The sequence below is a fragment of the Cyrtonyx montezumae genome, unplaced genomic scaffold (genome assembly GCF_038088225.1).
Source record: "Cyrtonyx montezumae isolate F1298 unplaced genomic scaffold, pur_monq_1.0 scaffold_12, whole genome shotgun sequence".
Classification (NCBI taxonomy): domain Eukaryota; kingdom Metazoa; phylum Chordata; class Aves; order Galliformes; family Odontophoridae; genus Cyrtonyx; species Cyrtonyx montezumae.
In genome coordinates, this window is record NW_027071848.1 from 10,731,061 (window position 1) to 10,751,789 (window position 20,729).

The following is a 20,729-nucleotide window of genomic DNA, read 5'->3' on the forward strand; positions in this document are numbered from 1 at the left end:
AATGTCCATAAATACTTGAGGGAAGGGTGCAGACATGTTCTTGTCAGTGGTGCTCAGTGCCAGGACAAGTATAAGTAGTGATGAGTATATTAGAGCTTTACCAGAAAGTGAAAAAGAGATTCTTAATATTCAAAGGACTTTTGCTAACATTTGATCTTTTCTGGCAAAGTGTGTTTGTAGAAAATAGTTGTTTAGCTTGATATATGTGTGTGCATATATGCATATGTTTAAAATCAAACTAACTGTTGTGTGCCTCCTGAATATGTCTCATGGCTCTCAACTTGGTAAAAGCAGTGAGCCATTTCAAGAGTCTAACCTCACTGATACTAGTGTTGCAATGCTGCCTTGGGGATGGAATTTATCTCTGATATCTCACTGATTTCATCCTGCAATATTAAAAATAATAACTCAGAACACTTTGACTGTCAAAGATACCATCTTTTCTAATTTAACAATAAATGATCTCTTATTTATGTTTTTTCTGAATTGTGTATGTTCCTTTATTGTAAATCAGTTTGTACACTAAAACTCATTACCAATTTGCTAAGAAATCAGATAATCCCCTCTGAAATTCTGTTTCGTTTTGTTGTTCTGTTTTCTTTGCTAAAAGTAGATGCTGTGATTGTCTTAGCTGCAAAGGCCGACCCAGTGACTTCAGGAGCAGAGCAGAATAGAGTAGAGTTGAGCAGAGAGGGTTTTAAACCTTGAATACTTTAAGGGAATTCCACCTTCCAGACTGCAGAGGTGCTCCAGCCCTCTGATAATCTTTATGGTCTTCCTCTGGACCTGCCCCACTAACTCAATGTCTCCCTTCTCTGCTGCTGCAGACAATTGACCTGATCAGATTTCTTTGGAAACTGGGGAAAAGTGAGTTAGGAAAAGAGCACTGTGTTGCACACAAGAGTGTGCCACATTAAACAGCTCCACCTAAAGATCATTTACTCCATTATGAGATGCACTGTCAGCCTCCCCAACAAGTGACACAATGCATTGTTACTTCATACACTGGAACAAGTACTTACTTGAAGACATCAACTCAGAGATTTTTAGTGAAGAAAACTAAACAAACTCAACTAAATACAGGACAGAAGGGAAAAATAGTAAAGGGCTATATAATAAAAATAGTAAAGGTTCCTCAGTTATTTATTTGGGAAAGCTGGGAAGGAGTTCAATAGTTTCATATGGCATAATTTGCCATGCTTGTTCAGCTAAACTAGAGAATCATGACAAGGAATGCTATTTTTCTCTTCTGATTCAAGTTTTTGTTATGGAGAAAATCTACTAAATCTACTTCTTTAGAGATTTGTGTGGATTTTTTGTTTATTGTTTTGGTTTGGTTTGTGGGTTTTTTTGTTTGTTTGTTTGTTGTTTTACTCTTTGTATTTTACTACTTTATTATGACATCTGTTATTTAGTAAGAAATCTGTTCCATTTTTTATTGACAATGAAAAAACAGAAATATCAGTCTAGTTGAATATATTTTGTCCAGGTTTCATAAAATGTCCATGTAGTAGGTGTATTTTTATGCAATGCTAGCAAATAAATAAATTGTAAAGATGATTGTTATTCTCATTTCCTTTTCAATAAATATGCAGGGATATTCTTTTATCCCCTGAGACCAGATGTACAATATGGAACAAGATTCTGTGAAATTTCAATTTACACAAACTCCACAAAAACAATCTGGGGTGTTAAGTTCATTCCTGACAAGTAGGATTAATGAGGAATGGATACATAAAAAATCAAGAGTCTATTGAAGGATTATGAGCATGTTGTGTGTTTAAAATAACATTTTTGTTCAATGTGTTGGAGAAATTCTCCAAAAAGTAAAAGGCAGGGATAAAAAATGGTTAAAATAAAAATATTTTTACTCAACAGGACCTACTAAGGGACTAGGAACATTTATTAAGACAGTATTTCCAGGTAAAGCTTAACGAATCTGTGATTGTTTAGTCTTTGTGTTTTCTTCACCAAGCTGAGGTTGCAAAACAAGTTCAGTTGCAAAGCATCTTGCTCCAGGCTTCATAGTTCTCAATTCCTGACAGCTCGCTGGTCCTGCAGGGCTTAAGAAAACAGTTTGCAATTATATAGAGATATATAAAGTGCATGCAAATGCAGCAGTGATCTACTGCACATGCAACAGTTATGTGGAACACTGTTCTGTACAGTTCACCTATTTCAGAGATGTTTTTTACTGAATGAGATTTTACTGAGATCCAAATGGAATATATTTGCAATTTAAAAAAAAAAAAGTGTAACTGTCCTTCATGGACCCTGTTTTTTCACAAGATGTTTTGCTGATGATTTTCAGATCCAGTGGCACTATAATGTTCATTACTTTATAGATATCTCCTTTTCCTGGAAAGCAATCAAATCCCCAATAGAAAAAAAGACATTCTGATAATTTCAAAATGTATCTCACTGATTCATTTGGATTGGATTTTTCTTTTAATTTTGTAATTATTTTGCCACTTTTTGTAATTTAGTCATTTTAGTAATATTTGAATGCTTAAAATCAGAATGTAGTACTTTAAATGCTCTCAAAGTAAATTACTTCAAATAAACCAATAAACCTGATTTTTTTCATTAAATTAATCAGTTGAACGTTTTTATCTTTTGACAGGGACAATGAACTTGGAAAGTTCGAATAAAAAACAGATGAATAATTGTCAGATTCTGCAGACAGTCCACCAGAATGCTGGTGAAATTTTGATCACACTGGAATCCATGGAAATTGGGCGGTCATTGGACAACAATAGAAACAAGAGTTTGTTGTGTATATGGACATGATTGGGATGAAAGCTTTAAACAAATCTCAGCTGACTGGATCAGCTAGATCAGCATGCTTGCATTATTAATATTTCATAATAATAACAAAAAGTCTCCCACAGTGATGATGATGCAGGCCAATGGAATTCCATGTTATTGCTTTGGCCTTGCTTACAAGGAATTGCTGAAAACTACTTTGAAAATTATTTAATTAAGTTGTTTGTGCTTGTGGTCCATGCAGTCTTCTGTACTATCATAAATATCCAATTGATGCTTTCAGAAACATCAGTCATCAAAAACAAAGAAACATCCAACAGAAACATCCAGCCAACACATTCCCGAGGACCTAATGACATGAAATTCCTACCTAGCAATACCTGAAATTTCTGCAGCTTCTTTTTAGACTATAAACTTCAGATAAATATCTATACATTAAATTCAGTGTCTATTCTTTTGGAAAATGATTTATGAGTTTGGAAGGGGAAATCCTGCAGGGAAGAATCCCTGGTTTGCCTACAAGTTGTGTCCACCTCAGTTTTTGAGTGAAACACTGAAAATCACTTGAAGTGCTGGGGTTGCCAGCACTACAGTAATATTTCTGGGGTGATTTTTCAGGATTGATTTAGGAGTTTGTTTTCACAAGAGACAATACATTGTGCTGGCTTAAGTGATTTATTAAATACTCAGATAGAACTCCCATGATACTGTGGTCTGAAGCACAAGACTGCTGCTGTTTCTCTGAGTAAAGTGTTGCATACTAAAACTTGCTATTAAGAGTCTTACAAAATCTGTTTGTATTCTTCAGTTATCATCTCTTGGGATTGTGCCATTTCATGAGAGCTCTCACTGAGAAAAGCTTCTCATGGTCTGAGTTGCAAAGATAGAAAGAGACTTGAAAATATGAGTCCAAATAGGTTTGTGTCCATATGGATGAATGTCAACATTCATTTTCAGTTTTTAGTGTTAAAATTAATTTTGATCTCAAACAGAGTAGGAACCTTTTCCAGTTATAAGAAGTAAATTAAAGTAGATGGAAATTATCCTCCATTCTGAAGGCAGAATTTTGTGGGCCACTCAGTTCTGGTCTATTGCTGATGTAATAAAAGAACTTTTCTGTGCCCTTTCAACAGTACTCAAGAAGATTGTAATACCTTTTTCTTCTTTTTTTTTCTCTGTATAAGTAAGTTAAAGTAAGCACTAAATTCTACTCACTTACAAAGGCTGCTGTTCAGAGTGAGAATATTCCTTCAAAGCAACTTGTAACTGAGAAGACCTGCAATTCTCTTTTGATGGGTGTTCAGACTGAAATCAGGAAGGCTGCATCTGCACTCGTAGAACTCAGAAGTTTTAAAGCTGTTTTCTGACATTCGATCATAATAGTTTAGAAAATCTATGCAGTTTGTCAGTAATAAACACAATTATACAGTTATGTTTAAAATTGAGCATTAAGCAACACACAGTGTAATCCTGCTGAGAGTAAGTGGCAGCTGGTCAAGGATAGGAAAATGTAAATTTCAGAAAGAAAAGGTATTGCTATACTGCACAGGATGCAAGCGGTAAAAATAAGAACAATATTAAATGTAATGTTATATTGGGGATACTTTATGTCCCTGTTAGCTAGGTAGCCCATAACTAATGTGTTCTAAATTCTATTCTTAGCAATACTACTATTATTATACTATTATTAAAGTAATACAGTGTTCTTACCACTCAAAATTACTCTTTGGGATTTTGCTGGATGTCCAGATCTCTACCCTGAACTTGAATAGTTCCCAAAATGTATGTTGTGTATGTGTTTGCTGTCCCATCTTGCAACTGGCAACTGGTATTTTCTTTCAGAAAGTACATCATAACATAAAAAGCCGTTTGAGACCTTTTTGTATCTTTTAATTGATAAGGTTTGTCAGGTAACCAAAGTCCTCTCTTGGTAACTCAGCACATGACCCTGTGCCACCAGTACCTGTCAACACTCTTGATTTTCATTTAGAAACGTACTGTATTTCCAGGTTCAGTTTCCTTTAGGTTTGCATTGGCTGCTCACTACAGCACCTATGCATACCACAGTCCATACTGTAGCTTCACTCTCCCCCCAAAATCATAAAGCACAATGCTAAAAATTAGTTGTGCAGTTGACAGGGAAGTTTTTTGTTTGGTTGGTTTTTTTTTGTTTTTTTTTTTTTGTGAAAAAGAAATGATTTTACCAATTGAAACTAAATTAGCTCTCTTGACTTCAAAATCAGGAGAAAATAAAAAGGAGAAGAATATGAATTTGTATATGAAAGGCTAAAATATAAGTTCCTTTTCTAAATAAAGGATGTGAGAGAGAGTATAAAATTGCTTTCATTCAATTTTTTTCATTAAAAAAACAAATTCTTATTGAAGAAAACAAGAAGATGTTGGAAACCTTGAAAATCCACAGATGGCAGAAAACTACTTCCTATCCATGCTTCATATAGAAAAGGATATGAATAGTGGCTCATAAAATCAAACAGGAATTTGAAAACTGTACAAATATCCCAAACTGAGGTAATGAATTTTTATAATATTGAATCATAATCACAATATGCCCACATTGTTTCAGTAAAAAGGAGGTTTGGAGGTTGTTCTGTTTTCTTCTTTAAAGAATCAAAAATATCTATGTAAACTCCAGATGCCAAAACTGTAATATCAAGAGGCAGGTGCAGCAGGAAGCAGAGTTTGTAAGGGAAAGATGAGGAATAATCAACGTGGTTTTTTTTGTTTGTTTGTTTTTTGTTTTTTAATAAGAAAATATCTTCACTGACAGATGTGCATCGGGTAAAATGCTCCTGTTCTATGTATTCATTTTTGCACATTATCAGGACTTGTTTACCTACTGATCTTTTTCTTTTCTTAGTCATTTCCCAGTACAAAGGAAATCATTATTATTCCATCTATTAGCTACATTGCCATCATTGTATTCAAGAAATATCTATTTCTATTGTTCATTTCACTTATGGAAGACAAGCTTACAGACTGGAGAACAAAGACAACCAAAAGACGAGAGAAGAGAGAGCATCTTGTTATCAGTACATACAGAAGGATTTTCACAGCCATATACGCTATGTCTGGGGGAAACACCATGGGGATTTAGTGCCCAGGTAATAGCTCAGGCTTTGAAATACACTGTGGATGTAAGTTTATGTCATAGAATTATAGAATTGTAGAATGGCTTGGGTTGGTAGAAATCCGGAGGATCGAGTCCTAACCCCCCCACCACAGGCAGCACCACCAGCCTCCAGGTCTTGATAGTAGACCACGTTGCACAGGGCCCCATCCAACTTGGTCTTGGACACCTCCAGGGACAGATCATCGACAGCCTCTCTGGGCAGCCTGTTCCAGCACCTCTCCACTCTCTCTGTGAAGAACTTCCCCAACATCCAATCTACACCTTCCCACCTTGAGTTTATATCCATTCCTCGTCTCATCGCTCCTTTCCCTTGTAAAAGTTGATCTCCCTCATGTTTATAAATCCCTTTTAAATACTGGAAGGCTGCAATGAGGTCTTCTTGCAGCCTTCTCTTTTCTAGGCTGAACAAGCCCAGGATCTTCCCAGGAGCGGATTTCTGTCCCTCAGATTAACTTTGTGGCCCTCCTCTGAACAGCTCCACATTTTCCCTTTGTTGGGGGAAATTTAAAAAATTAAAAAGTAATTTAATACCCCAGCTTTTTGCATATTTGTTGTAGGTAGTCTCCCTTTCTCATCTGCCAAAGGAGATACGCTCTCTTTGGCCTGCCTCTTCTCCTGTTGCTTCTCATTTGCATTTCTCATTTCAGTTTTAGATTTCATGCATTGCTATGCTCTGTGTCAATGAAACCTTTGCCCCTTGTGGTAAAAATCAATATGAAATTCATGGTGTTGGATAGCACATATGAGGAATTTCCCTTTGGATCTTGACTCACTCCCTGACAGATAAATAGATCCTGGTCAGATTTTCAGAAATGATGACCTGACATGGGTTCAAGACACAATTTCAAACATGCTGTGTACATTTTTGAGGCTAAGTCAAACTGAAGGTGGGATAAGCTCCTATCTATAGACAAATACATGAAGGCATGTGATCTCCCAAGGAACGTCCATGGATCAGATATCTTTTCAGTGACAGTAATGAAGGACACCAGACATTAGCTATAAGCTAATCAATTCAGCTACCAGTAACAGTAGGCTGCTTACTCAATTTGTCTTGCTGCTTGGCTTCTGAAACCTTTTGAAACTTTCTGCTTTTGAAAACTTTACCTTCAGTCAAAATTTGAATTGATTTTTCTAGAATTCAATTTTTAATTGCAACTTCTACCTAGAAAACCTTCCCTTGTGGCAGGTGTTCATGTAGAAAACGATGAGCTGAACAGGAACATGGCAGCTCTCCAAGCTATGTTGGTGGTGGTGCTGGATTTTATATGATTCATCTGAAGACCAGTGTCTTCTTGCCTTGTGACTGCAAGGCAAGTCTCATTTTGGGAATGACAAACTGTGATGAAGTAGTGACTGGTTGAATCAAAAAAGAAAAAAAGTCTTTTCTATGACATTAAGGTTTAGGTGTAAGCATTGTAATTGGCTCAGCACAAAGGGATCTGCCTGTGGATCTCTGACTATCACATCTATCCTTCTATTTCATGGGATGCACAAAATTTTGTTTATCACTACAGCCACAGAGGGATTACAGAATCTTCATTCAGGATTGTTGCAGAGAGGATTCCTGTCCCCATTTTCAGTTCTTCAGAGCACATTTATTGGGACTTCACAAGAGAAGTTAGTACCAGATGAAAAATATCAACTGGGCTGAACACTGGCTTGGGACCCATCAGGTCCTGACTTCAGAGATATTCCTGAATCTGCCATTAACTGCTGTGTGATTTTAAATCAGTTTGTTTCTCTGTACCTTAAATTCCCCATTGGTACAACACAGATAACACTCTCAGTCATGCCAAGGACACAAGCTGAATACAACTGTTGTGCATTGTTGTTTTTTTCTTCACAGGAAAAAAGGAGCATAAATTTATCTGAGTAAAATTCTTTAATAATTTTAAATACTGTTAAGTAATTCATCGCATCACTGAAGCAGAAGCCTCAGTTCTGTCACTATAATGAATCCTAGAAATGTTGGTGTTTCGTGGTATTGTGGTGCTTACCAAACATACTGACTCATTTTAAATAAGGCACTTCAAATTTCCTTGATATACAGTAGTGAACCTATACAACTCCAATTAAATGAGTACGTGTTACATGGCATTTAAACAAGGCAATGTAGCTTCCTGATTAATCATCCTTTCCTATCAGCTCATCATTACGCAGTCTATTTCTGAAGATATCTCATCACAGTTTCAAGCAGTCATTATACACTCCTTGTTCAGTGTTTTATGGTTCTGTTCCAGCATTTCATGTCACTGACTTACTGCTGGATCAGTTTACATATACACATTAAAGTTGTCACATCAAATCCTTTATTCCTAATTACCATTCAGGTATTATAAGAGCAGTCTGGACAATCTTGGTACATCCTGGACAATTCAAACTCAGTTTTGTTGTTCATGTTTTTATATTGTTAAATCCAAATTATTCAACCACCCGTGTTAAATGACTAATTTGGGGAAATTAGCATTCTATTACAATTAACTTCTATCGCATAAAATTACTCGCTTGATTTTGTATCCTTGTGTTTGTACTTTATAACCCCATTCTTACAGAATCCAAATTACAGAATTGTCCACTGTCACACTCTTTACTGAGATGTCTGGCAAAATGCAATGTCACTGAACTTCCCCCCTCAGTTCATAGGTTGTCTAATATGTGTTTTTTTATTTCATGACAGTGCACACAAATTACTTCAGCGAAGGACTTTAATTATTACATGAACATCAATTAATGAATCTCTAAGCAATTTAGAGAGACAGGGATGAGTTATGGATAAATGAAGACATGGGGAATTTAGATTTGCTGAATTTCAATAGCAATAAAGAGCAAAATGAAGAGCAGCATTCTGCCTGCAATCAAGTCTCCCAGTTGTCTTTGCTGCTCAGCCACATACATTTGCTCTATTTCTATTATGAATGCTAACTCTTTCCCAGTTCCTTCCATTTCTCAACATACTCTCATTGTCCATGCAGTGTTAGCATCTTGCCTGTAACATAAGAGCCTTTGCTGGAAAAGCCTGTAACAGAAGAGCCCTTGCTACCTCTCAGAGGCAGCAGTCCCCAACCATATATAGGTACATAGGTTCCTGCTGGCCTTCCAGAAACACTAACATCACCCCAGTGATAACATCCTTTGTCATTAATTCATAACAAGATATTAACAAACATGCATAAACCACCCCAGTGTAGAATAGTGTAAGAGTGACTGCAAGGAGCGTTTACATGTTAGATGCATCACCAAAGCTCAGTTAGTCAGATGAGTGAGGATAATAACTAAGTATGGAATCAAGATGTACTTTTAATGAACATGAATGAAAACCCACAAGGGCAACACATTCATGCCGTATGGTGAACATGGCAAACTTTCTAAGGCAACTCTTAATTCTATGTAGGTCTGGATTACATGTCTTGAGACAACTTATGCTTCATGCCTATTTAACAACCTTCTGGCTTTTATATTTTTCAGTCCTTAATGATGTTATCTGGAGTTTCTCTAAGTGTCAGCATTATTTCTGAGCCTATGTTCAGCTATTTTTATGTGAATACACCTCCCTGCTTCCTCTGAAGTTTGCTTAAACAGTAGGGTGAAAAGGCACTGAGAGGTGCTTCATTTCCAGTGTAGTAATTAATGTTCATATAAAGTTTCCAAAGAGTAGACACAGCTAGTTGTAAATATTTTTATAACAATGCCAGCTAAAATAATAAACACGTTTCGGTCAATTTTCCCTAAAAATTTACTTTCCCTAAATCTGAGAGGAATCTATGAAAAACTATAGCCATGTACATACAGCAAAAGAAATATATTCTTAATTACAGTAATAATTAAACAATAATCCTGAAAAAGAAATGTAGAGTTGCTTCTTTACAATCATTTAGGCTCTGGATCCAAGGAAGTTCTTACAAACACAAGCACTTTTCTAGTGCGATACAGTGTAGTCTGCACACATACATCTCAGTCCTTCAGACAGGCAATCTGTTTTAAAACATCTGTATTAGAACAATTACTTAAAATTATCACAGTTCAATTCAGGAGATCTACTGTGGTTAGTGATTAAATTCTATCTGCTTTCCCACTTAAAAAAAAAAGTTTAGGGTTGTATATGCACTGTTAAAAACTTCAGAATGAATCCAGCTAAGATAGTGAAGTCTTGAAACCAATTCAGAGGTTCATATCCTGCTTTATCCCAAACTGAGATTTCTGTGAAATAATTCATAGTGTGAATATTATCTGAAACAGAGGGAATGGAGAATGAACCAACATGTTGCTCTTTGCTCCATTTTGACCTTCTTTGAGACATTTAGATCTACCACAAGTCCAGGGCCCTGGATGTTCTGAAATCACTAATCTGCAGTGAGCTTAGAGAGAATTCATCATTCCTGCTTCCCTATTGGAATCACAAGAAAAACAGGGAAGAGTTATTTCTATGGGAACTTATTTTCCTCATTCCTCTGAGTGATTTCCAGGAAGATACCAGCATTCAAAATGTCTAAAGATTGGGCTAGGTTTGGATTAGCTAATGAAGAGAAACTTGAGTTCTCATCACCACAGACCCCAGTGGTGTAGGAGAAAACATCTGGGAGTTAATGTAAATTAAATTCTATCTTCTACTCATTTCTAGAAATTCTGTAATCTCTGGGCCATAGTGAGTGGTTCTATATGGAATTCAAATTTTTAAAAACTATAATCAAGATATTTATTGCAAGTAGTCATAATAGTCATATTAATAATCGCAATTGTCATAATGATCATAGTCATAAAAATATTTGTTGATTATAATGCCATGTGAACTTCTCCATTAGTTTGCTTCAAATGATGAGTTAAATTGCTGGTCTTTGCACAAGTTCTCTCTTTAATCTGTTCAGAAACTTATGCAATTTGTATTGGCATTCTGTAGCAAGGTTTTGGCAGCAGAGGGCTGCAGGGCACAGAAGGCCTCTGTGAGCAGTGCCCAGCAGCTGCCTCACATGAGGGCTAGTAGAGGCTGCTAGAAAATACCTGAAACTATGTTTTCTAATTGATTTAATTCATTAGAATCCTAGTTGTTTTAGAATGATACCTAGGTGGACAAAAACATAATATTCATTATTCTAATAGAATATAAATGATTTGGTAATGAAATAATTACACGTTATGTATCCATTACAAGCTACTAGGTTGCTTTTGTGTAGCCTGTGGACAGGGAGGCTGAAGCACACTTGGCAGTACCTATCTCTTAGTCTTATTCCAGAGAGAGGCTAAACAACTTGCACAGAGCAGAGATCTTAGCTTGGATGCAAAGATCCCAACAGCAGCTGTTTACTGGCTCATCAGCTATTATAGAATGATGGAATCGTTTGGGTTGGAAAAGATTTAAAGACTGCTTCCTGGACCAGAACACCTTCCACCAGACCAGATTTCCCAAAGCCCCCTCCATTTTGCAGGCTTGGAACAGTGCCACCGTCAGCACTTGGGACCCACAGAGGTGTTACTGTGGATCTGTACATTCTCAGTTCATGGGAATTACTTCTTGTCATGGTTTTATGCTTTTTATTACTGGTATTCCACATCAGAACATCATGTAAGGCACTAGGAGTTATAGAGTTAATACTCCAGTTTTATGGGCTGCTGAATTTCCAGGTACCTGGTTCTCAGAAGAAAAGAACTATATACCCTAGAGGACTTTGCATTCCCATTTTTCATTCAGATGGAAAGATAAAACTGCACATAAGTCCCAAGACTTCCTCTTTTTGCTGCTCATTTGAGTGGGAGCTTCCTTGCTGCCTCATCTTCAGCTTTAGAGTAAGGCCTTCCGTTTCAGCCACTCTCATTTTATTTGATTTATTAAATTCAATTCCAATTATATTTTACTATACTGTATTATTTTGCATACCAATTTCTTATTTAATAAACTACTTTTCCTCCTCAGATTGTTGCTGCTGTTTTGTTTTTAGACCCATCTCCCTACCCTCTCCCTTTTCCCCCTTTCCCGGGGCATGGGTCCGTGGGTCCCCATTAGTCACAGAACCGGGCTGAACAGGCCCATAAATTTTTGACACTTCTTAAAAGAGGAATCCTGATTCCAAACATATTTATTTGCCATTTAGGGGGTTATACCTTAATGCTTCCTTATCAATTGCCCCATCTCTGGCAAAAAGGTCAATGGTCACAGCTGTGCATGGTTTTTACAGAAGTGGAAAGACAGAGTTTCCTGACTTGGCTAGTGCAGAAACTCCACTACAATTTTTTTAGCATGCAGATCTAGGGATGATGCCCCAGTAGAAGACCAGCTCAAGCACTGAGTGGCATTATTCCGGGATAAGAATGCATTTATTTCCATTGATTTTTTGCAACAATTTACTTTTCCGATGACAATATTTTATAGAAGTTTGATTTAGTACATTCTTCTTTCTGCTTTTATTTCAACTTGATGAAGCATTCAGTGCTTTTGAATACTATTCAGTGGAAACTATTTCAGTTTTTGCAGATCTGCTACTGGCCTGAATTTGTTCTGTGACATGGATGAACACTTTTTGTGCTGTTGAAACATTTTATTGAGAAAAAAAAGAGAAATAAAAGCAAAAAAAAATCAAGAAATTTGATCTTTAGAATTTTTTACTGTTATTTATATTATTTTACACAATAAAACTTCTTGAAAAATTAGGTGAGACTTAAAAGGTTTTCTGGTAAAGTCATAACAATTTTTTATGTTCAACTCTGAAGATATTTCTAAAAAATAATAATAAATGTTGTAAGAGCTTAGGTTTTGTGTTTTTATTTATTTATTCTTAAGGTTGTCAGTATATGAAAATATAATGTGAAATAATTATCAGCATTATTTGATCTTTATTTTACATACACTTTTAAGAAAAGATTCGAAGGAAATATTTCTAAGCACAGTAAACATTCATGAAGTCCATATTATCTCCGGTCTATAACCAAGAATGGAGAAAGTAAAGAGCTATGATTTATCCATGATTAAGCAGGAATGTCTCTGGCAAACCTCTCCTTCCTTTTTACTGGTTGTAGCGGTGCCTTGGAAGAGCAGACTATACTTCATATCAGTTAATCATGTGGCATTTTAGAAAATTCAAACACAGTATTTCCTTTATATACAAACATTTCCAAATGGAGATGTTTCACAAGCTGACAGAACAGCCATTAAATTTGAGTTTGTTTCTACTACATCATGCTTTTTCATCTGACAATTTGAAACGCATCCCATGGGCAGAGATGAGCCAGTCATAATACAAATGACTGGAACCGAGTCCTTCAAAAGATTTTTGTCTGCAAAGGAAAAGAAAAGCAACTTCCAGGTTTTAGAAGAACTTCTCTGAAAGAGAGGTTAGGTGCTGGAATGGGCTGCCCAGGAAGTGGTGGAGTCATGCGCCTGGAGGTGTTCAAGAAACATTCAGATGTACTGAGGGATATGGTTTATTGGAAAATATTGGTGGTAGGTAGACTGCTGGATGGGATGATTTCAGAGACCTTTTCCAGCAATGGTGATTCTATGATTGTATGATTCTATATAAATTGAATTGTTGATCATGGAAGTACTACAATGAAGCATTCTTTTCCTTGGTGAAAGATTCTTTTTGTTGGCTTGGATTTAATAATCATAATATGAAACCATATTTAGAAAGTACTATGGACATAAGTCTTCATCATCCGTGATGGTATGTGTGCTGTAAAATATGCAAGTAACTTAAAATGTACAGCTGTATGATTAAAACCACTGTATGAATGAAGACAAAATAGAGCAGGAAAAAAAAAAAAAAAGCTGATCTAGAATGGAAACATTTAGCATTTTAAAAGCTCTGAATATTTAAATTTTACATTAACCCCAAATGTTTTTTTCTTCCAAAGATGCTTAACTCATGTTCAATTTATGTAAAACAGTCAATCTGCTCCACAGATAAAAGGCCATATCCCACCTCACATACAGCATGGGCTGGGAGCTGAGAGAGCTGAGAGTGCCTACCTTGAGCCCCTGGTATTTCTGACAGAATTATTTCATTAAAATATTTTGGAAAAGAACTAATGAAACACAAAGAAATTAACCTCTTCAGGCCTGAACAGGACATTATCTGCCAGTTGATCATGGTATAATTAAAATTTTGTGTTCTCATCCATCTGTAGGGACAAAATTTTCCTCAAAAACAGGGAAAATCAACATGAAAGAGGCCAAGTCTGAAATAACGTTTGAAAAGATAAAATTAACCTCCCTGGAGAAAAGCCAGCTCTGTACAACACTGTCTCCAATACCAAAGCATACTTGGAAACTCTGCTTGTTGGCCACAGAAGATCAGAAGAATTAGCATCTGTGTTATTATTATTGTTTAGTGGAACTGAGCAATTATAAATCTGTGCCTACCTTCTAGTAAGAAAGGGCCCTGCTGAGGAGGGAGAGTGATAAGAGAGCCATAGACATCTGGACACAAACAAGGTTAACTCACCTCAAAGGACAAGACAAGAATGTTATAGGTCCATAAGAGTCAATAATCCAATGTTTATCCACAATATAAAGTCTAGGTTTCTGTCACTAGTCTAACTAATGCAACCAAGCCTAATTTCCCTTTCAAACAATTACTAAAGATTCTGAGTTATTTTTATTGTTCTCTGGAATTTTCTTTAAAAGGAAAAAAAAATCATAGAATGACAGGTTGGAAAGGACTATCCAACCTAAAAAGATTGTCCAGTTCCAACCCCCTTGCTGTGGGCAGGGTTACCAACCACCAGATCAGGCTGCCCAGAGCCCCATCCAAAGTAACCTTGAATGTCTCCAGGGATGATCTAGTTAATTCTTAGGTTCACTTGAGCAAAGTACCTGCCTTTCTTTCTCTTCCCTCTTAAAAATTTTTATTTTTTGTGAAGGGATAAAGTCATGCCCTTGTCTTAGTGCCCACCTCTGTTCTATTCCTGCAGTGTTTCTGAGCAGTGCTTGCCCTTTTGCAGGGCACTTGACCCTCTGTTAGGGAACACTTCTGCTATTTTACGATGTCCAGGTGTGTGCACCTTCTTTCAAAATGTATGCCTTGATTGATGTGCAATTATAACATGTGAGAGGATTCATAACTTGGTGTGTTAGCAGAGCCACTTGAAAAATCACAGTAGTTGCAAATGCAGAATAGTTACACCATTTTCTGATCTCATGCTGCATGCTATTATTTTAAGGTAATTCGTGTGTTTCTGCTAGTTTAAGTTCTCTGGAAATAAAATTAGATAAATTCATCTATATATTTTCTTTGTGTGTTAACTCCTAGCAGTGAGGGAAATTACCAAGAAAAGGAAGTACACGGCAAGAAAACCTAGAATTATTGAGATGATTTTTAGATGAAAAGTCAGTGTCACTCTCCATAAATTGTCTTCTACTTCAGTCTCAGAATATACGAACGATAGTCCAGTAATAGGTAAAAAAAAGCATACTTTTCTTCAGTATTTTCTGTGCTGGCTAAATGTTGCTGTTTAACATTAGCTGAACAAATGCTGAAGTCCTGAATCATGAAACAGCAGTTTGATATGCATACTAATACATGCTCATTCCCTTATATTGTTCATTACTAACCTTGTAGCAGTGCAAAGAAAAAAATAAACAAAAGAATGTTCCAATGCTGTCAAATCTTTCAAAGTCTCTCAATAGATTCAAAACATTGCTTTTCAAATAGAGATCTAGATTTAACTGTAGTCTCTCTGCTTTTATTCCTCTTCTCAACAATATTTAAGCTGCCTAAAATGCAACATAGAACATTCTATGAGAATGTAAATATTTATCTATATTACAGACCAGAAATTAAGATGCTTGTTAAAATAAGTAAGAAATGATCTGTAATACAGTAATACATCACATTTTTATGTTAGCAAAAAATTGCCTACAAAGATTTGTGGACCAATAATATAACTTTCCAAGACCTTATTTTCTACTGAAAATATTCAAGTTAGCTACTGGAGCTGTTGACTTTTCACCAGCTTCAAAATCATAGCTTTTAATACCATATAGTATGGAAATCTAGTTCAATCTTCTGGGTAAATCATGGCACAGTCTTTCACTCAGTGATCCCACACCAACCTTAGCAGTTCGTGCTTGAATTAAGTATGTCTTCAAAAAGGTTTAAAAATGATTTAAAGATTCCAGTTGACAAAGAATGGTTAACATTCTCTGCAATTTTTTTAGAAGAGTTACATTCTGTCCTTTCTTTTGTCTGATTTATAGTGCTAGACACAATTTCCAATGTACTTTTTGAGATTGAATGCATTTTCTAATTTAAATATTTTTGACATATGTAAATTTGTATTGACAGTCATTTTTCCTCTTCTTTTTTACAATAGAATTAACTTTAAAAAATGAATGTGTTTATTAAAGCTGAGTTTTCTTGAGAGATACTTCTGCGTTGTTTGCTACAAACTAATATATGTTGCTTTTGCACTTCAAAAATAAGTATCTTGAGCTCACATTTGTAGGCACTGTAGAGGTTCTGTTTTGACACCACATCACAAAAAATTCATGTCTACATGAATCTGTTGTACAGTATTGAAGACCTTTATACAGATGCTACCTGCACTTTAAATGTCAGTGTGGCTCTTCTTAGCCAGAACTTGCTTGCATTTTCCAAATATCAGTTAAATAAAACTTACAGAAGCAATTCCAAAGGAATGTAGCTGTACTGAGTGTAACCAAGGCAAATTGAAACAAAACAGAAATAACTAAACCACTAAGTGAAGCAAAGTAACTACTGCCTTATTAACTACTGACTATCTTTGATCTCCACAAGAGCAGCTATTCTATTATATTCAGCAAGTAAGAGTTCATGCTTTAACAGAACACTGAGAATGAGTATCACATGTATCATCTAATCTACACAAGATCACTGAATAGCTGTAGTTGGAAGAGATCTCTGGTAGTCACCTAGTCCAACACCCTGATCAAGCAAGGACATTTAACTTCACAGAGAAAATTCATCTACACATCAGCTGAGCTAATCTGAACCATTTATCTTACCAAAAGGAGTCGCTGAGCTTCACATAAGCTAATCTATCCTCCCAGGATGGACAAACAACTTTCATTATCCCACAAACACATTCAGCATTAGCTCAAGTTCCCATATAGTATGACTATTAACCAACTTTCAAAAAAAAAAAATCCTAAACCCTTGATAAAGAGTTGTGCATTTTCACATTCAGTTTAGTCTGGAGAACAGGGGGCCCAGGGAAAACCTTATTGCTCTCTATAACTCCCAGAAAGGAAGTTGTGGCAAGGTGGGGATCAGCCTCTCCCATGTAACAGTGACAGGACAAGAGGTAATGGCCTTAAGTTGCACCAGGGGAGGTTCAAGTTGGGTATTTGAAAAAAATTATTTGAAAGAGTGATGATGTGTTGGAACAGGCTGCCCAGGGAGGTGGTGGAGTCATCATCCCTGGAGTACTATACTACTTCAAGAGTAGATATTACACTGAGCAAAATAGTCTAGAGTGGTCAGGAGTGGGTTGATGGTTGGACTAGATGGTTTTATTGGTCTTTTCAACCTTAATGATCCTATGATTCTATGAATTGCAGAATTTAGAAGTGATTTGTGACCTCCATTATCTACCACCATTGTAAAAGGTGGTAACTGAAACATTTAAGATTTAGAGAATGATAGTGAGAGCAGAAGTTCAGAAAACCTTCCTTATAAAGAGAATCAGTAGCTACAGAACATTGCAGAAACATTGCAGACTGTTTTAAATGACAGCAAAGCTTCTGCCAAGCTGAGACCAAGAAATACACATTTAGTGTATGGTTGGATCTTGGGATACTCTGAAGGGGTTAATTTCCACTCACAGAATGGAGCGTTGAAACATTTAGCTTGAGGCTTTCTGTGCAATTTTTCTCTATTTGAGGAATAATCCAATATAAAATCCTAAAGATTTTATTATCACAAGACATTTACACTCATCTTTTTCTAACCTTTCTCTTGGCAAACAGTGAGAATAATCTTATGGGACAAAATTCTCTACCATTACAGCAAGAGCACTGCATCGAAAGGTTGCTAGGGCATCAGCACGTAACAATCTTGCCTTTTTGTCATTTCTACTAAGCCTAATGAAAACAACAATATTCACTCTCCTTACTTGAGGCATTTAACTTTGTGCCTAAGCAGGAGCCTGTGAGCGGTGAGAGCGGTGGAGGAAGGCTCCCAATGCAGCTGTTCTTAATTGCTCTAATAGCTGCATTTCCTACAAAATGACTCCAGGATCCCAGCACAGGCATCCGAGTTAAAGGTCTCCTACCCAGTTTTTCTGCACTCCATAATGTCAGGTTGCAAACCATATTGTTAACGGAGCGACACCCCACAAAGGTGCTCAGAACTACAGTACTCAATTGCACGTAGATCATTGCTCATGGAAAATTGTGCTGCCTTGGTTAAATATTCTGGCCTACAATTGTGCAGGGAGGGCTGCAATTAGAGATAAACCAAATCTAGGAAACAGTGTGGGTGAATTACAGTTTATGGAATTATAGGGCCTGTTCTTTCTGCCATTTAACTAAGTAGGAAGAGAATCACAAAGTAGTTCAATTCCTTGTACCTCACTGCGTGAGGTGGAAAAGAGAACCAAACCCACCTTGAACTGGGAATTATTGCTACCCAGCATGCACAGACCTGAAGAGGCGGTGAGCATCATAACCTGAGAACAACTTAAAATTAAGATGCTTGCAAGGACAAAAAGAGGCCTGAATTTATTTGGATACAAGAGAATCCAAATAAAGTAGTTTTGTTTCACTTTAGAGAGAAAGAAGTACCACAACTGTAAGCAAGTTCAGATATGAGAATATCAGGTGGAGGAAGTACTCATCTGCCACTCTGCATGAGGCATTTCAGCACTGGAGGAAAGTGACTTGGAGGACGTATCCTACTTTCAGCACTTCAATGACCTTGGGCGGGTTTCTAGTCAGTGCTCTGTGCCTCGGTTGCTCTCTTTTTGAGACACTGTTTCTCCTTTCTAGACACTTGATGTGAATATGCAAACAGTTGTGTGGGATTTCAGTACAGCAGTGAAGAACCTGGATGTGAGATTGCACCAGCTTCAGGTCCCTATCAGTTAAGAAGGAAAGTCCTCTTATTTTCCCACTTCATGGTGTAGGGCATCATGGTGAGAATAGAGCATTAATCACTGTGAAGTGCTCAGGGACTATGAGGATTTGGGCTTGCAGAAGAGAACAAAGGCAGATTCAGTTTCAACTCATTTGACTTACAGAAGATAAATGAACAGAGAATACTTCGACAGTTTTCTTCTAGATGCTTAATATTTTTAATTACACATATTAAGCAATAACTTCTGTTGCTTTTCACTAGTTCTTAGTTTCTATTAGTCTTCTAAACATGGCTTATTGTCACAGCCCAGTTACAGAGTAAAAGCAAAATTTTCTCTGTTTTGGAAAAAGTAGTATTGTATGACTAACAATTACTCCTCAGGCATAAGGCACAAAGAGCCATTAACTTTCTTGCTGGAATTAAAGTGTCGGTCATTTCAGTGCATAATTGGTAGTATTCTGGAGGTCTATGATGAATACGAATTACTATGATTGAAATCTCAGCCTCTTTTCAAGCTGTGAAATACTTACATGAAGGAATGCTATTATTATGAATAAACACGCTTGAATTCTATGTTCTCAGAGTGTAATCTCAGAGTTTGTTATGCATATGTGAGATAGTGATACAAAAACACACATTGAGTTTATTGCTTGACTAAACAGATAAATGAAAGTAGTGATTTCCGTTTCATGGTGTATTTGTCTCTTAGCAACCTCAGTTGTTTTTATCATAGCGCTTTTACGTTTGAGTTATGCATTAATTTACATTACTTGAAAATGGATAATATCTCTCAGGTTATAAAATGTTCTTTTGGGCTAAAAGATAATCGCAGGACAGGCTGCCATGTTCTTTACATTGAAAGCATAGATCTCATCTAAAAGTTTTTAAATATTATCAGATTAAATATCACAGCATCACAGCATTGCAGAGGCTGACAAAGAACCTCTGAATCCATCTGTCCCAACCTCTGCTTCAGCAGGGACACCCAGAGCAGGGTGATCAGCACCATGTCCAGGTGTATTTGGAAGATCTCCAAGGAGGAGACCCCACAGCCTCTGGGCAGCTTGTGCCAGTGCTCTGTTGCCTGTACATTACAGCAGTGCTCCTGGTGTTCAGACGGAACCTCCTCACTTCCAATTTGCTGCTATTGGCACTGTACAACAATGACAAGAGCCTATCTATATCCCCATTGCATCCTCCCTTCAAGTACTTACAGACTTGAGGAGAGGCCCCTGCGCCTCCTCTTCTGTAGACCGAGCACTTCCAGCTCCCTCAGCCTCTCCTTATGGGAGAGGTGCCCCAGTTCCTTCAGCATCTTGGTGGCCTCTCAGCGGACTCTTTCCAGTATGTCACAGAATCATAGAATAATAGAATTGCAGAATGGTTTGGGTTGAAAGATCATCTAGTTCCAACCTCCCTGCTATAGACAGGGACACCTCTCTCTGGACCAGGTTGCTCACAACCCCATTCAGTGTGGTCTGGAATGCTTCTGGGGGAGGGCATTCACAACCTCTCTGGACAACCTGTTCCAGTGTCTTACCACCCTCACAGTAAATAATTCCTTCCTAATATCTAGTCTACATCTACTCTCTTCCAGTTTAAAGCCACTTCCCCTTGTCCTTTTGCTATATGCCCTTATAAAAAGGTTATTATCCTCAGCTTCCCTTTAGGCCCCCTCAAAGTACAGGAAGGATTCTTTGAGGTCCCCCCCAGAGCTTTATCTTCTCCACGCTGAAAAGCCCCAACTCTCTCAATCTGTCCTTGTA